At 45.2% G+C, this 13,407-nt stretch overlaps 1 long non-coding RNA gene across 1 annotated transcript; it reads left to right on the forward strand.

Moving 5' to 3' along the window:
• Window positions 1-1,435: 1,435 nt before the first annotated feature.
• LOC310667985 lies at window positions 1,436-12,848 on the forward strand. Its single transcript, XR_014506511.1, has 3 exons — window positions 1,436-1,722; window positions 8,409-8,518; window positions 12,713-12,848. It is a non-coding gene; the product is annotated as an uncharacterized lncRNA (long non-coding RNA).
• The last annotated feature ends 559 nt before the right edge of the window (window positions 12,849-13,407 follow it).

The following is a 13,407-nucleotide window of genomic DNA, read 5'->3' on the forward strand; positions in this document are numbered from 1 at the left end:
CTTGTATCCAAGAAGTCAAGCGCTTCCTAAATTATCTTGCCAGCCCAACAGTGCAAGGGAGTGCAAGAGGCATTGGTCCTTTAAGGAATCTAGATCTCAAAAAGTGGGTGGAGCCAAGGAGATGTGGACTGGAGCCCATAAGCTCAAAAGTCCTCTGTTCACTTCCAGCCCATCTCAGAGCAAGTTGCTCACTTAGCCCTCTCCATGGTGCTGTAGCAACTAATGTGTCATTAACATATGAGAGTGCTGGAGGTGAAATAGTTAAACAGGTTACCCAATCAGAACCCAGGGGGTGGAGTCAGAGGGACTATAAAACCAGCTCTGGGAGGGGTGAAGGGAAAGTTTGTTGGGAGTTGGGTGGTTGGTTGGAGTGGGAGTGAATTGGGATAGAGTCTGTGGGTAGGTTGAGTTAGTGTAGCGAAATAAGCTGAGTCAGGAACAGTTAGGAGCTAGGAAGACAAGTAAATATCTGAGAGGTGGTTTAGTGAGTGAGAGCAGGTAGCGGAAGTTATAGGACTGAATAGGCACCCCATGATTGTAATGGACCAGTACCGTTTATGAAACCACATGCTTGTTAAACTGCAATAAATAAACAGAAGTTTATGTTCCAATTTAACCCTGACTGGACTCAGTATTGTACCAGGTAGGGCCTGGGTGGTGGCAAGGAGAAATAAAGTGGTGGCACAGGGATCAATAGACGGTGAAAAGTCCGGGGACCCTGTGTGATCACCACAACTAAGGATGGAGATTTCTGAAAATCTCAATGCCCAGCTTATCTGCATGGATTTCCACCCCCTAATTCCCCATTCACTCCTTGATGAGAAGCGAGGTGTCTTCCCCCCATTTCAGCTAAAAATAGAAACAATTGTTGCATTTCATACACATTATTACGGTATGGTACAAATATTATTCGCTCCAGATTTCCTAAAGCAACCAGCACATAAACAGCAGCAACAAAAATGCGTGAGCAGCTGAGAGTTTGATCCAGTTAGAACTGTCAAATTCTGTGTATGAATCTATTTAAAACTGATGCCTGCCTCATCCCTAATGACAGCTGACTTACTTTGCCCCGTGGGATCCTTATGAAGCCAGAAAATTTGAACACAAATGTCTCTTGTTCCACAGTGTTCAGGAAATTAGCTAAGTCACATGTCCCAAACACCTTCTTATTGGGGTCAGAGAAAGCTTGGGGGAGGCAATTCAACTTGTGGAAGGAGGTGTTTTTCTGCCTGTCTTCCCCGTTCTTCAGTGTCTCTTGCCTCCCAAAAAGCTTTTTCCAGAGAGTTGGGACCTTCTGTATGTGGCATGAGGGACTGCAGCTTGTTGAAGGAATCGGTGGAAATTAGAGATGCCCCTCAGAGATGGACCTTCAGATCCAGTCTGCATGGTGAAGATGTGTGTGCTATACCCTATCCATTTTGTTAAATTTCCCCCGTCGTGGAATATGGACGGTCACCCAATTTTCTTTTCTGATTTTCCTTTCAAATTCCAAGACTCTCTTTCCCTCCAGAGTTTGAGCTGACAAGGCCCAGAGGTACAACTCATTAACATTTCAAAAACTTGTTCTCCACAGCCTTCCTTTGATGTCTGCGCATCTTGAGAAAGGAGTCTTTATGCCTATCCTGACATCCTTTGGCCTCTCCCAAGTTGGAATGGAAGTCCTTAGAAAATTGTTAGTAGATTTATGTGTGTGTGGAGACAATTTGCAGCTCAGGAAATGAGGTTTGTGGACAAGCCTGAGGGTCCTGTATATACCAACAATTTTATTTGTAGAGCTTAACTACCGAAAGTTTGATCTGTCCTGGTTTGCAACCCTAGGTGAATAGGGGTTCTCCCCTGTACCTTTCCTTGACTTTAATGTAATTAGAATTTGTTAAGTGCTGATAAATACAATCGAAAACATAGGCTCAAAGGTTTGTGTTCCTGGGTGAATAAACATTATAAGCAGAGGAGGGAAATATAATTGATCATTATAACATACTGCCTTAGATCCAACCAACTCTCCACAGTGGTATAGTGTGGGTTGCCACCGCCCGGGGCAGTGCAGAGCAGGGTTGGGGAGGACGAGGGAAATGGCTGGAGGACACATGGACATTCAACTGCCTAATGGTGTCTGTGTCACCCAGGAGACCACAGCCACAGAGATCAGAAAAGAAAAGTCATTCCGTTGTCTGTAGAGGTCGCTTCGTGGTTCACACGAAATGAAAGTGCACAACTGTATGGAGCCAACACCAGGTGTTGACATTTTGTGCCCCTAACAACTGTTAGAATTCCTGCTCCATTATTGCAGTCATGGGATTGTTGTCTTTCACATGTTTTGACTCCACAGAGTGGGAAGTGACAGAGACAGGATGTTTGTGCTATTGTCTTCCATTAAGTGGGACTATTGTCCTTTGATTTTTCTCTTTGCTATCTGATGCTAGAGAGAGAGAGGGAGCCATGTTGCAGTGCTCCGTGTGTGTTTATATGTAAATAAAGTAGATTAGCCAAAATGCTGAGTTGCTGAGGTCAGTTACACAAAGTTGTGAAGACTCCTCGGATCCCTAAGTGTGCCGATGTCTGTTGGCATCGGTCGCTGTGATGTTCGGGCTGAAGAAAGCTTTTGAAGCTCCCGAACGATCGACCAGGAGGGAGAGAACATGCCAGTTGGGCATGTGTCTCTGCCAGGGTCCTACTTGAGTGTAGGCTGAGTTCCTGACAACAACTACCCCTCTGGCCCCTCTCAGCTACATCACTGGCTCTCCACAAATGAAAGGGCTCCTTCCTTTTGTGGAAGGAACTGGGATGTGGTGGAGGCTTCTGCCGGTGTACAAGGAAGATTTTTTCACTGATCATCCTTCCCCCTGCGCCACCTCTTTTGCTGCCCCAGAGAGTTACCCAACCCTCTGGAACAGATTTTGAGTAGTAAAAGGGCTGCAGGGAGAAGAGGAGATTCATTAAAATGGCTCCCCATTTCAGTGGCAGCAGCATACCAGTAAGTCAAACTCCACTCATAGGATGCTCCCACCGGCAGAACCTTAATTAGGATCTGAACTTACGTTTTCTGGGTAAGCAATACAGATAGAATTCTGTACATCAAGGCCAAACTAGATGTGGTACAGAATAGCTATAAGATTCTCCAGTTTTTCCATTTACTAATTAGAAACCCCAAGCAGGGAATTTTTGTTTTGGGGAGGGGGAGGATTCAGTTATGTTCTGCTCGCATTTTAATGCAAACCTACCTAATTTTTGCTTCCTGAAATGATACGTGAAACGAAACACTGACATCCTTCAAGGGTGTACAATATATATATTAGTGAACAAATAATACAAAAACATGTTATATGAGGGCGGAAATGCTTACCAAATTTTGCATATTAGGAATTTCCATGAGGACTTTCTTTTCTTTCTTTTTTTTAAAGGCAAACTGATGCGGAGCTGTTTTTTTGGGTGGCATTCAATTGAATTAAATTGTGCAAGCAAAACAATGCCTGCATGTACAACAGGACATTCCCCCTTCCTTCTGTGCAACATCCCTCTCCCCCCAAAAAAAAAAATATGTCCTAGGTATCCCCTCCCAACCCTCTGGAGCAGGGACAGTGTGGGGTGTACACAAGGGGAGGAGACAGGGCAGGGAAGTCCCATTGCACAAAGGGAAGTCGTTCTACTGGGGCAATTATTTAGCTGAATGCTATGCTGCCCTAAGATTGGAAAAATGAGAAAGACCTAAATTGACAGGTTCATCCAACCCTAGACCGCTGTGAAGCTTGGAACAGTGGCACTCTGGGGGAGGGAGGTCAACCCTTCTAGAAATTTTCTAGAAACTGCTCTATTCCAGAAACTTTTCCAGAAACTGCTCGAGGGGTCAGGGTGGAGTGGGGGTTAGGTACAGGTGTTGTACATGACAACACTGTTAATAGAAGCCAGAGGAAGTGATTAACAGATGCTTCAGGGAGAGGGCAAGATGATTAGGTCCAGCTCTCTCTCTGAAAGGATCCCTTCCCCAGTCTTCAAAGCAACTCCTAGGGCTACTAATTACTAAATGAAAGGGAGCTGTTGGCGCTGTGGTCTAAACCACTGAGCCTCTTGGGCTTGCTGATCAGAAGGTTGGCGGTTCAAATCCTTGCGATGGAGTGAGCTCCCGTTGCTCTGTCCCAGCTCCTGCCAACCTAGCAGTTCAAAAGCACACCAGTGCAAATAGATAGATAGGTACCACTGTGGCAGGAAGGTAAACGGCATTTCCATGCACTCTGGTTTCCATCACAGTGTCCCGTTGTGCCAGAAGCAGTTTAGTCATGCTGGCCACATGACCTGGAAAGCTATCTGTGGACAAACACAAGCTCCCTCGGCCTGAAAGCGAGATGAGCGCCACAACCCCATAGTCGCCTTTGACTGGACTCAACCGTCCAGGAGTCCTTTACCTACTAAATGGAAAAACCTGGATTAGATCCTAATCTCAGAACTCCCACATCCCACCTTGTTTAGCCCTCAGCAAAGCAAGTATTTTAAAAGGACTGCTTGTTTTTTTACGATAGCTTGCCCTCATTGGATTATTGTGTTGAGTAATAACAGGGTGATTTGTCCACTGTTGAGTACTGAGGCGATGATTGCCTCCATAATCATTTGCATGAACGTGATGCTTCACTAACCAGTTGTCACTTTGTAGACAAAGTACATCGCAAAGGGCAGCCACTGACTGTCTCTGAAAATGTGCAGCCTTCATTTGCATTGTGAAACCAACTCCACAGATGGCTTTAAAAAACATTAATGGAGGATGGGTCTATCAATTGATACTGGTTATGACCAGTGCTTTTTCTAGGGGGTACTCAAGGGTACTCAGGAACCAGCACCTCTTTTTTGGTTAAAAGTGTGACACTTACTGTAACAACTTCATCGTGAGCACTGGCACCTATTTTTCTAGGGGGGAATCACTCGTTATGACAGTTAAAATATATAACACTGATGTACAGAAGCAGTATACTTCTAAATGCTGGGGCAACCCAGCCAGCTGGGTGGGGAATAATGATAATGATGATGATGATGATGTCAAGGGTCCCCAGGAGGCTAATCTTTCAAGGGGTGCATGCCAGAAGTGAGCAGGGCTGGAGCTAAAAATGGTTGAGAACAGCTCTCTCTCTCTCTCTCTCTCTCTCTCTCTCTCTCTCTCTGGACTCATCTACACTCATGGTTTTTAACGCTAAAAATGACATTCTTTTAAAACGTTAATAATGCATTATTAAAATGTGACACCAGAGGGTGCTGCAGAGTTATCCCCGTCAAATAAGTAGGTAGACCTTGTAGAAAAGGAAGCAGAGAAACCAAATGCCTTTATGTTTTAGAATGATGTCAAAAATATCATTCTAAGAACGTTTAAAGAGTGAATATAGATCCAACCTCTCTCTCTCCCTCCCTCTCCTCTCCTTACCCTGGATTTCCTTCCTACTTGCCACCCACGTGATATTACACCAAGAACTGTGTGGTGTTAGGTCTTAGGAACTGCAGGCTGCCCCACCCCTGAGCTCTATGGACCTTCATTTTGATCCAGCGAGGCAGTTCTCCCTTTGTGAATGCATATCTATAATTATGCAAGGAGGGAAATGGTCTCTCCTAGCTTTTAATCAATGAATCCCTGACACTTAATTATTAAGGGCTGATTCCATCAATAGCTCAGGAGAGGCAGAAGATCAGCGCCACAAATTAGAATATGTGTGAAAATGAATATCATATCTTAGATGCAGGCATCGCTAATTAATGGGAGATAATGTAGATTGGTCTGCTTCTGTGAAGTGGGCATTTACAGGGCATGCGTGCCTCTGAATACCACTTGCTGGGGGAACACAAGTGAGGGAATGCTATTGTGCCCATGTCTTGTTTTGGGATTTCCTAGAGGTCTCCGATTGGCTACTGCAAGAAGTTAGAAGACAATGCTAGACAAGATTGATAGGCCTTTGGACTGAGGCAGCACAGCTCTTCTTAGTCTTCTGGATGTCTATTCAAAAGCAAGTCCCATTGAGTTCAAAATGGCTTACTCCCATTGAAGTAGGTACAAAATGGCAGCCTTATTCCTCTTGCAGAACTGCCCATATCTAGTTTCAGTGGGAGACATGAAAATGTTGTGCAGTAGAAGGTCTTCTGATGGAAATAATATAATGTACAGCAGCCATGTACAACGCATCGATCGCAAGCCCCAGGTCAACCGCCAGGTTGTTTCTGGTCAATCACAGGGCCTTTCTCTGCAACCTCAGATGCAGTAGCCACTACCACCAGTCTCCACAGCAATGCAACCCTGAGCAGGGCACGGGCGCAGGGAGACGGAGGGAGGCGCAAGGGAGCTGGGGAGAGGTCTGCGTGATGCTGCTGGAAGAGGGGAGGCGTTGCTTAGCATTGCTTTTCCGATGGGGATCAGAATCAGAAACAGCTGGATGGCCCCCTTTGATGGGGAGGGAGGGAGGGCAGGCACTATGGGGAGCCACATCAGCTGTGCGGGGGGGGGGGGCAGAATCATGGAGCAAGGAAGGAAGCAACTCGGGATGGAAAGAGTTGAGAGAGAGAGAGGGGGGGGAAGCTGGCTCTTCAGATCTGTGCAAACTAATATAAAAATATAGTTTGACTTTTCTCACTTGTTTAGTTACTTCTCAATCTAGTAAGTATTGGATCTCTCATAACGATATCCAGACATAACTACTGTATCTGTGAAATGAAGATTATTTATTATTTATTTATTTATTTATTTATTTATTTCATAATCTTTAATGACTTCGGAGGGTGCTAGATCACTGCCAGTTTTTGATACTTGTTGGTAGATCACAGGCAAACTTGAAGTTGGACGTGCCTGGTGTACGGGAACATAATTCCCTCCCCTCCTAGGTTAAAGTCTGCATACTGCATCTACTAAAAAGCTATGGCCATGGAGTGGGGGGGGGGGGGAGAGAGAATTACCTTTAAAGCCAAACTCCGACTGCAACGCGAACTGATGGAGCAAGGCTAATCAATAGCATGATCAATAGTTTAAGAAACAGTTTACAAATAAGTTACATGCTTTCTGATTTCTGAGGACACAGTGGTGAGAAATCCTGCAGCTTTTCATAAATTACTTATTTCAGAGTTCACAACAGAGTAGTTATAACAGAGTAGCTGTAAACTGTTCTCGAAATCAAAATTTTGATAATGCCCTGGGAGCTAGCATTGCCCAATCAATCCTGATTAACAGTACAGGCAACTCCCCGTTTGTGCGCAATCAACACATGCGCGGCCACTGGTGCACGTGCCGTTTTTGGCACTGCAAGGGGGTGGGGCAAAATGGGGTGGGGCAAGCTTATGCGCATCCCACAGATGTGCACAGTGCCTTGGAATGAAGCCCCCCGAGTAAATATGGAGTTGCCTGTTAGATTACAAAGACACATTGCTGTTGTTGTTTATTCGTTTAGTTGTGTCCGACTCTTCGTGACCCCATGGACCAGAGCACGCCAGGCACTCCTGTCTTCCACTGCCTCCCGCATTTTGGTCAAACTCATGCTGGTAGCTTTGAGAACACTGTCCAACCATCTCGTCCTCTGTCGTCCCCTTCTCCTTGTGCCCTCCATCTTTCCCAACATCAGGGTCTTTTCCAGGGAGTCTTCTCTTCTCATGAGGTGGCCAAAGTATTGGAGCCTCAGTTCGCATCCCGAAGTGAACGCAATCCGCGTCTGCGCATGCCATGTTTCGGTGCTTCTGCACATGGGGGTAACGTCGTTTTGACAGTCTGCGCATGCGCGTGCGGCAAAACCCGGAAGTAACGCGCTTCCGAATTTGCCTAACCCGAAGCGTATTCATCCCGAGGTGTGACTGTATACGGAAATGAGCAAACCAGTGATATTTTAGGGAGCAGGCTAGCAGGCGGGGCCCATTACTTACATCATAGGAGGCCACACAACACAAAACACTTTTGCTGTATGTAGGTTTTATTTTATTTGTCTTTTATATTGTATTTTGGAAATGTACATCCAGGTTTTTTTCCTTTAATTTTTTGGGGGGAGGCCCAAGAGAGTGGGGAGTGTTATAGCTTGTTTAGCTTATGCGTAAATCTGGCACTGGTTAGGCCGTGCTTCTCTGCCGGCACTTTCTTAGCCAGATCTGGGAACTGAATCACAGAATTGTAGAGTTGGAAGGGACCCTGAGGATTTCCAGTCAAACCCCCTGTGATGCAGGAATATGAATATGTAGGCACTGTGTACACCCTCTATTATTTAAAAAGTGACTTAGTCTATTTTCTTCTGGAGGCTGTGGGAGGTCAGCGTGATATTGTTGTTCAATAAGTTTTATTTATGAATAATATTAAATATGGAGAGAGAAGAATATTTAACCTCAAAGCCTTGGCAGCTTCCATACATCAGCATTTTAGGCCTCAGCCCAGAAAACAGCTCACTGAACAGCCTCCATTGCTTCTTTAGATGCCTCCAATCTTCTCATCGGGGGGAAAAGAAGAGAAAGTTGGATGTTAAGAACCCACGGGCCTAATGGGATGGCATATTTGCTTGCTTGCCTCAGTCTGAATGGAAAGGTGAGTAGTATATTTTATTTATGTTTACTTATGTGGCGCTGTGGGTTAAACCACAGAGCCTAGGACTTGCTGATCAGAAGGTCGGCGGTTCGAATCCCCGTGCCTCCCGTTGCTCGGTCCCTGCTCCTGCCAACCTAGCAGTTTGAAAGCACATCAAAGTGCAAGTAGATAAATAGGTACCCCTCTGGCGGGAAGGTAAATGGCATTTTCGTGCGCTGCTCTGGTTTGCCAGAAGCGGCTTAGTCATGCTGGCCACATGACCCGGAAGCTGTACGCTGGCTCCCTCGGCCAATAAAAGTGAGATGAGCACCGCAACCCCAGAGTCGGCCACGACTGGACCTAATGGTCAGGGGTCTCTTTACTTTTTATTATATTTATTAGATGCCTTTTTGGGAAAAAGAGAGAAAAAAACTTGAAAACATTAAAAACAAGGATAAAACAACTTAAAACTCACAAGAAATATGAGAAGAACAGATCCAACTCCACCCCAGAAAAAGATAAACAGAAAATTAAGATACAAAGGCCTGGATAAATAAGGATGATTTTGCCTAGTACCTAAAATCAGATAGTGATGGCACCAGGCATGTGCTCGTGGAAGGGCATTCCATAAACAGGGAGCCACCACCAAGAAGGCCTGTTCTCATGTTGCCACGCACCGTATCAGAGGGGGACATGGAGAAAGGCTTCATAATAAGAACGCAAGGACTATTCATGTGGGTAGAGGCAGTTCTTCAAGTACTGATAGTCTGAGCCAAATAAGGCTTTATAGGTCAAAATCAGCACTTTGAATTGGGCCCAGGAGCTAGTTGATAGCAGTGCAGTTGAGCCAGGATTGGTGCTATGTGTTCAGACAGTCTTCCATGGTGAGCAACCTCCCTGCTGAATTCTGCACTGGCTGCCATTTCCAAACAGTCTCTAAAGGCAGCCCCACATATAACATACAGTGGTACCTCAGGTTAAGTACTTAATTTGTTCCGGAGGTCCATTCTTAACCTAAACTGTTCTTAACCTGAAGCACCACTTTAGCTAATGGGGCCTCCCGCTGTTGGCGCGCCGCCGGAGCACAATTTCTGTTCTCATCCTAAGCAAAGTTCTTAACCTGAAGCACTATTTCTGGGTTAGCGGAGTCTGTAACCTGAAGTGTATGTAACCTGAAGCATATGTAACCCGAGGTACCACTGTACAGTCATATCTCATGTTACGTATGCTTCATGTTACTTTTTTTCAGGTTGCGTCCTGCGGCGACCTGGAAGCACCGGAAAGGGTTACTTCCAGGTTTCGCCGCTCATGCATGCGCAGTAGCACTAAATTGCACTTTGCGCATGCGCACAAGTGCCAAATCGCGCCGCACACCTCTGCAGATATGGCACTTCAGGTTGCAGTCTTTTCACGTTGCGAACAGGCCTCTGGAACGGATCCCATTCGCAACCAGAGGTACCACTGTATTGCAGTAATCTAACCTAGAGCTTACCAGAGCATAGACAACAGAATTTAGGCTATCCATGTCCAGATAGGGGTGCAGCTGGGGCCACCAGCAAAAGCTCATGGAAGGCACTCTGCACTGCCAAAGCCATGTGAGCCTCAGGCAAAAGTACTGGAGCGACAAGTACCCCCAAGCTATGCACCTGATCCTTCAGTCTTCTCTGTATTAAGCTTCAATGAATTGGCTCTCATCCAGTCTGTTACCAAGGCTATCTATCTATCTATCTATCTATCTATCATCTACACACACACACACACACACACACACACACACACACACAGAAACACCTATATGCAAGACCATACTTTGGTGCCTTGGCCCATACATGTTGCCATGGAAACTGCAAAGTTCTAGGTAACAGTTGATGTAACTCCTAATCCCTTTTAATGGCGGTGACTGTACAAGTCCCACACTAAGCAGAGACAGCTGCACATATCTATAGAAACCACAGGGTGCCGGAGAAGAGTGCTAGCCAGGCCTCTCATCTTTTGTGATGGCAAGGAGGCAGTGTTAATGTACATCGTGCACCTAGCAGCGATGGCTCCATGTTTCCATGGATACCGGAGGATTCTGCTTGCCTTTGAACAGGCCCGGATCTTTGTTCCTGGGAGGGAATTCTACAGGCTGCCAAGTCATATTGGCAATCGGAACAGAAGCCCTCCCAGGCGACTGCTGTGGGCTGCAACAATTTACTTGCGCATGTTTAAGTATTCAAAACCCACCCACGGAAGTGGCACCTCGCTCCCCTTCACCTGAGCCATCAGCGAGGCAAAAATCACTGGTGTTAACACATCAATCCACAGCTTGCTGCTTCCCCAGGAATATGTTTAGTACATCCTGTTCAATGTCACTCATGCATAGATCGCATCTGTTCAGCCAATTTGCTCTTGTAAGCAACTGCAAAGTCTCCTCCGTCAGGTGTTATCAAAGTTCCCTGGGTGGGTAGCCTGCTGATTAAACACATTGGCACCTGTAAGCTGGTATAAAGGTCGGGTGATTTTATGCCAACGTGATGAGCTGAAGAAACAGGCAATCCCATAAATAAGGGTGTTTACTGTTACCACTAAGGGACGCGGGTGGCGCTGTGGGTTAAGCCACGGAGCCTAGGACTTGCCAATCAGAAGGTTGGCAATTCAAATCCCCGCAATGGGGTGAGCTCCCGTTGCTCGGTCCCTGTTCCTGCCAACCTAGTAGTTCGAAAGCACGTCAAAGTGCAAGTAGATAAATAGGTACCGCTCTGGCGGGAAGGTAAATGGCGTTTCCATGCGCTGCTCTGGTTCGCCAGAAGCGGCTTAGTCATGCTGGCCACATGACGCGGAAGCTGTACGCCGGCTCCCTCGGCCAATAAAGCGAGATGAGCGCTGCAACCCAAGAGTCGGTCACGACTGGACCTAATGGTCAGGGGTCCCTTTACTTTACCTTTACTGTTACCACTGTAGCTGCAGGTTTGGTTTGCCTTCCGGTACTCGCTGTCAGCGCCATTACTGCTGTTCCTTCCTTATTTCAAGTAGTTGGGAATCTGCCATGCTCAGCTAGCTTTTAGTTAAACTAATCCCTGGCCTCTGCTTGGGTCTCCTGGCGTTGCTTGCACAAGGAAACTGGAAGGTGCTTCAGAAAGGAGAGTCAATAGTTCATTCTTAGAGGTTCTTAGGGCACCATCAAGACATTCCCATCCCTTTTCAAGCCTTTTATGAAGGCTACTGCTGTCTCACACAGGATGAAAGAGCGCTCTTTCACCATTAACTCCTCAAACACTGGTGCTAAGATTGCAGTCCTGTACTCAGGTACCTGGCGTAGGAATGGGGGAGAAGTTTTGGTTCATTTTAATGGGAACCCGTTTAATTTGTTCTTCCCAAAATAACCTTTCAAAATTTGTTAGCCTTTGAAATTCATTCTTCTCTGAATTTTGCAATAGAGGTCTCTAATATAATGACTAAATAATGTGTATAAAAACATGTATATTGGGATAAAGTGCCCATTATCTATCTATCTATCTATCTATCTATCTATCTATGGGGTGAGACTACACAAAATGCATTATATTTGGGGAAATGCCTTGCAAAAGTGAGTATATGAAGCAAAATTTCATCTTAAAATGTCTATATTAAGAGCACTAAAATGCTGGTGAATTTTCATGATTAGAATTTTTTAAAATTGTAAACTGATGCAGAAATGGGGGAGAACTAAACTTAAGACTGGACCTTTGTTTTCTATACAAAAGAGTTATTTCTATAGTCAAGGGAGTATTTACTCAATAGGAATTTTTGGCATCCCCGTTATCTGTGGTTAACTGTGCACTTGAACAGATGGATAACCTAGTTTTATATAAACTACAGTCGTATCTTGGTTCTTGAATGGAATCCATTCCGGAATTATGTTCAACTTCTGAAAATGTTCGGAAACCAAGACGTGGCTTCCGATTGGCTGCAGGAAGCTCCATTGAATGTTTGGCTTCCGAAAAAAAGTTCACAAACTGGAACACTTACTTCTGGGTTTGCTGCGTTCGAGAGCCAAAACTTTCATGTCACAAGGCGTTCAAGAACAAAGGTATGCCTGTACTTCCATTTGGTAATGCGTGCCTTGGTACTGCCATGGTTCTCTGCATGGGGCTGCCCTTGAAGGTGGTTCAGAAATGTCAGAGCCTAGTTGGAGAGGCCACTTTGTTCTTTCATGATTATATTCCAATATATCCGTTGCCTTTTTGTTTCCAGGCCCAGCTGAAGAAACTGCTTTTGATCTTCAGAACATAGACTCTGCCTCCTTCAAAGAACACCACCTTCCATAAAATCCTTCTTTTGTTTCTTAGAACTGCAAGAGAAACATAGGCCTCCTCCTTCTGAGATCCAGGTTGGTAAGCTGGGCCTTCTCCTTGGTGGTGCTGAAGGCAGCCCTGTATTGGAAAGATGTTTGAAATATTATTATGTTTTTATATTCTGCGGGAAGCTGCCTAGAGTGGCTGGGGAAGCCCAGCCAAGAAGGGTGGGGTGGTACAACAAGAACAACAATGGACACCCTTCTTTTGAGAGTTTGTTGAAGAAAGGCAAACCCCTTTCCTCTGAGTGTTTTGAACAATATCAAAAATGGTTTACAATTTAAAGCTTGCTGCTGTTCGATTTCATGTTTTTTAAAGGGGTTCTATTGTTTGATTGCACAGTGTTTTAAAAAACCCAATTGAGTTTGTTTAACCTGTTTGGGCTCTTACCAATGATACGTAAGTTACGGGAATGAATAAGTGGAAATTTATTCCTGGGTAAACGTGTCTGAAAATTGGGGCAAAAAGTTGAATATTTCATGACCACTAAGTTTTATGGGGGAATGGTAACATTCCTTTTTGCCTGGCTGGTTATACAAAAGCATAATTAAAGGTGAGAAGTGTAGCAGCTGATTCTGTGCCCCCAAAAGGAAC

This window comes from Podarcis tiliguerta, assembly GCF_965153285.1.
Source record: "Podarcis tiliguerta genome assembly, chromosome: 17".
Taxonomy (NCBI): Eukaryota; Metazoa; Chordata; class Lepidosauria; order Squamata; family Lacertidae; genus Podarcis; species Podarcis tiliguerta.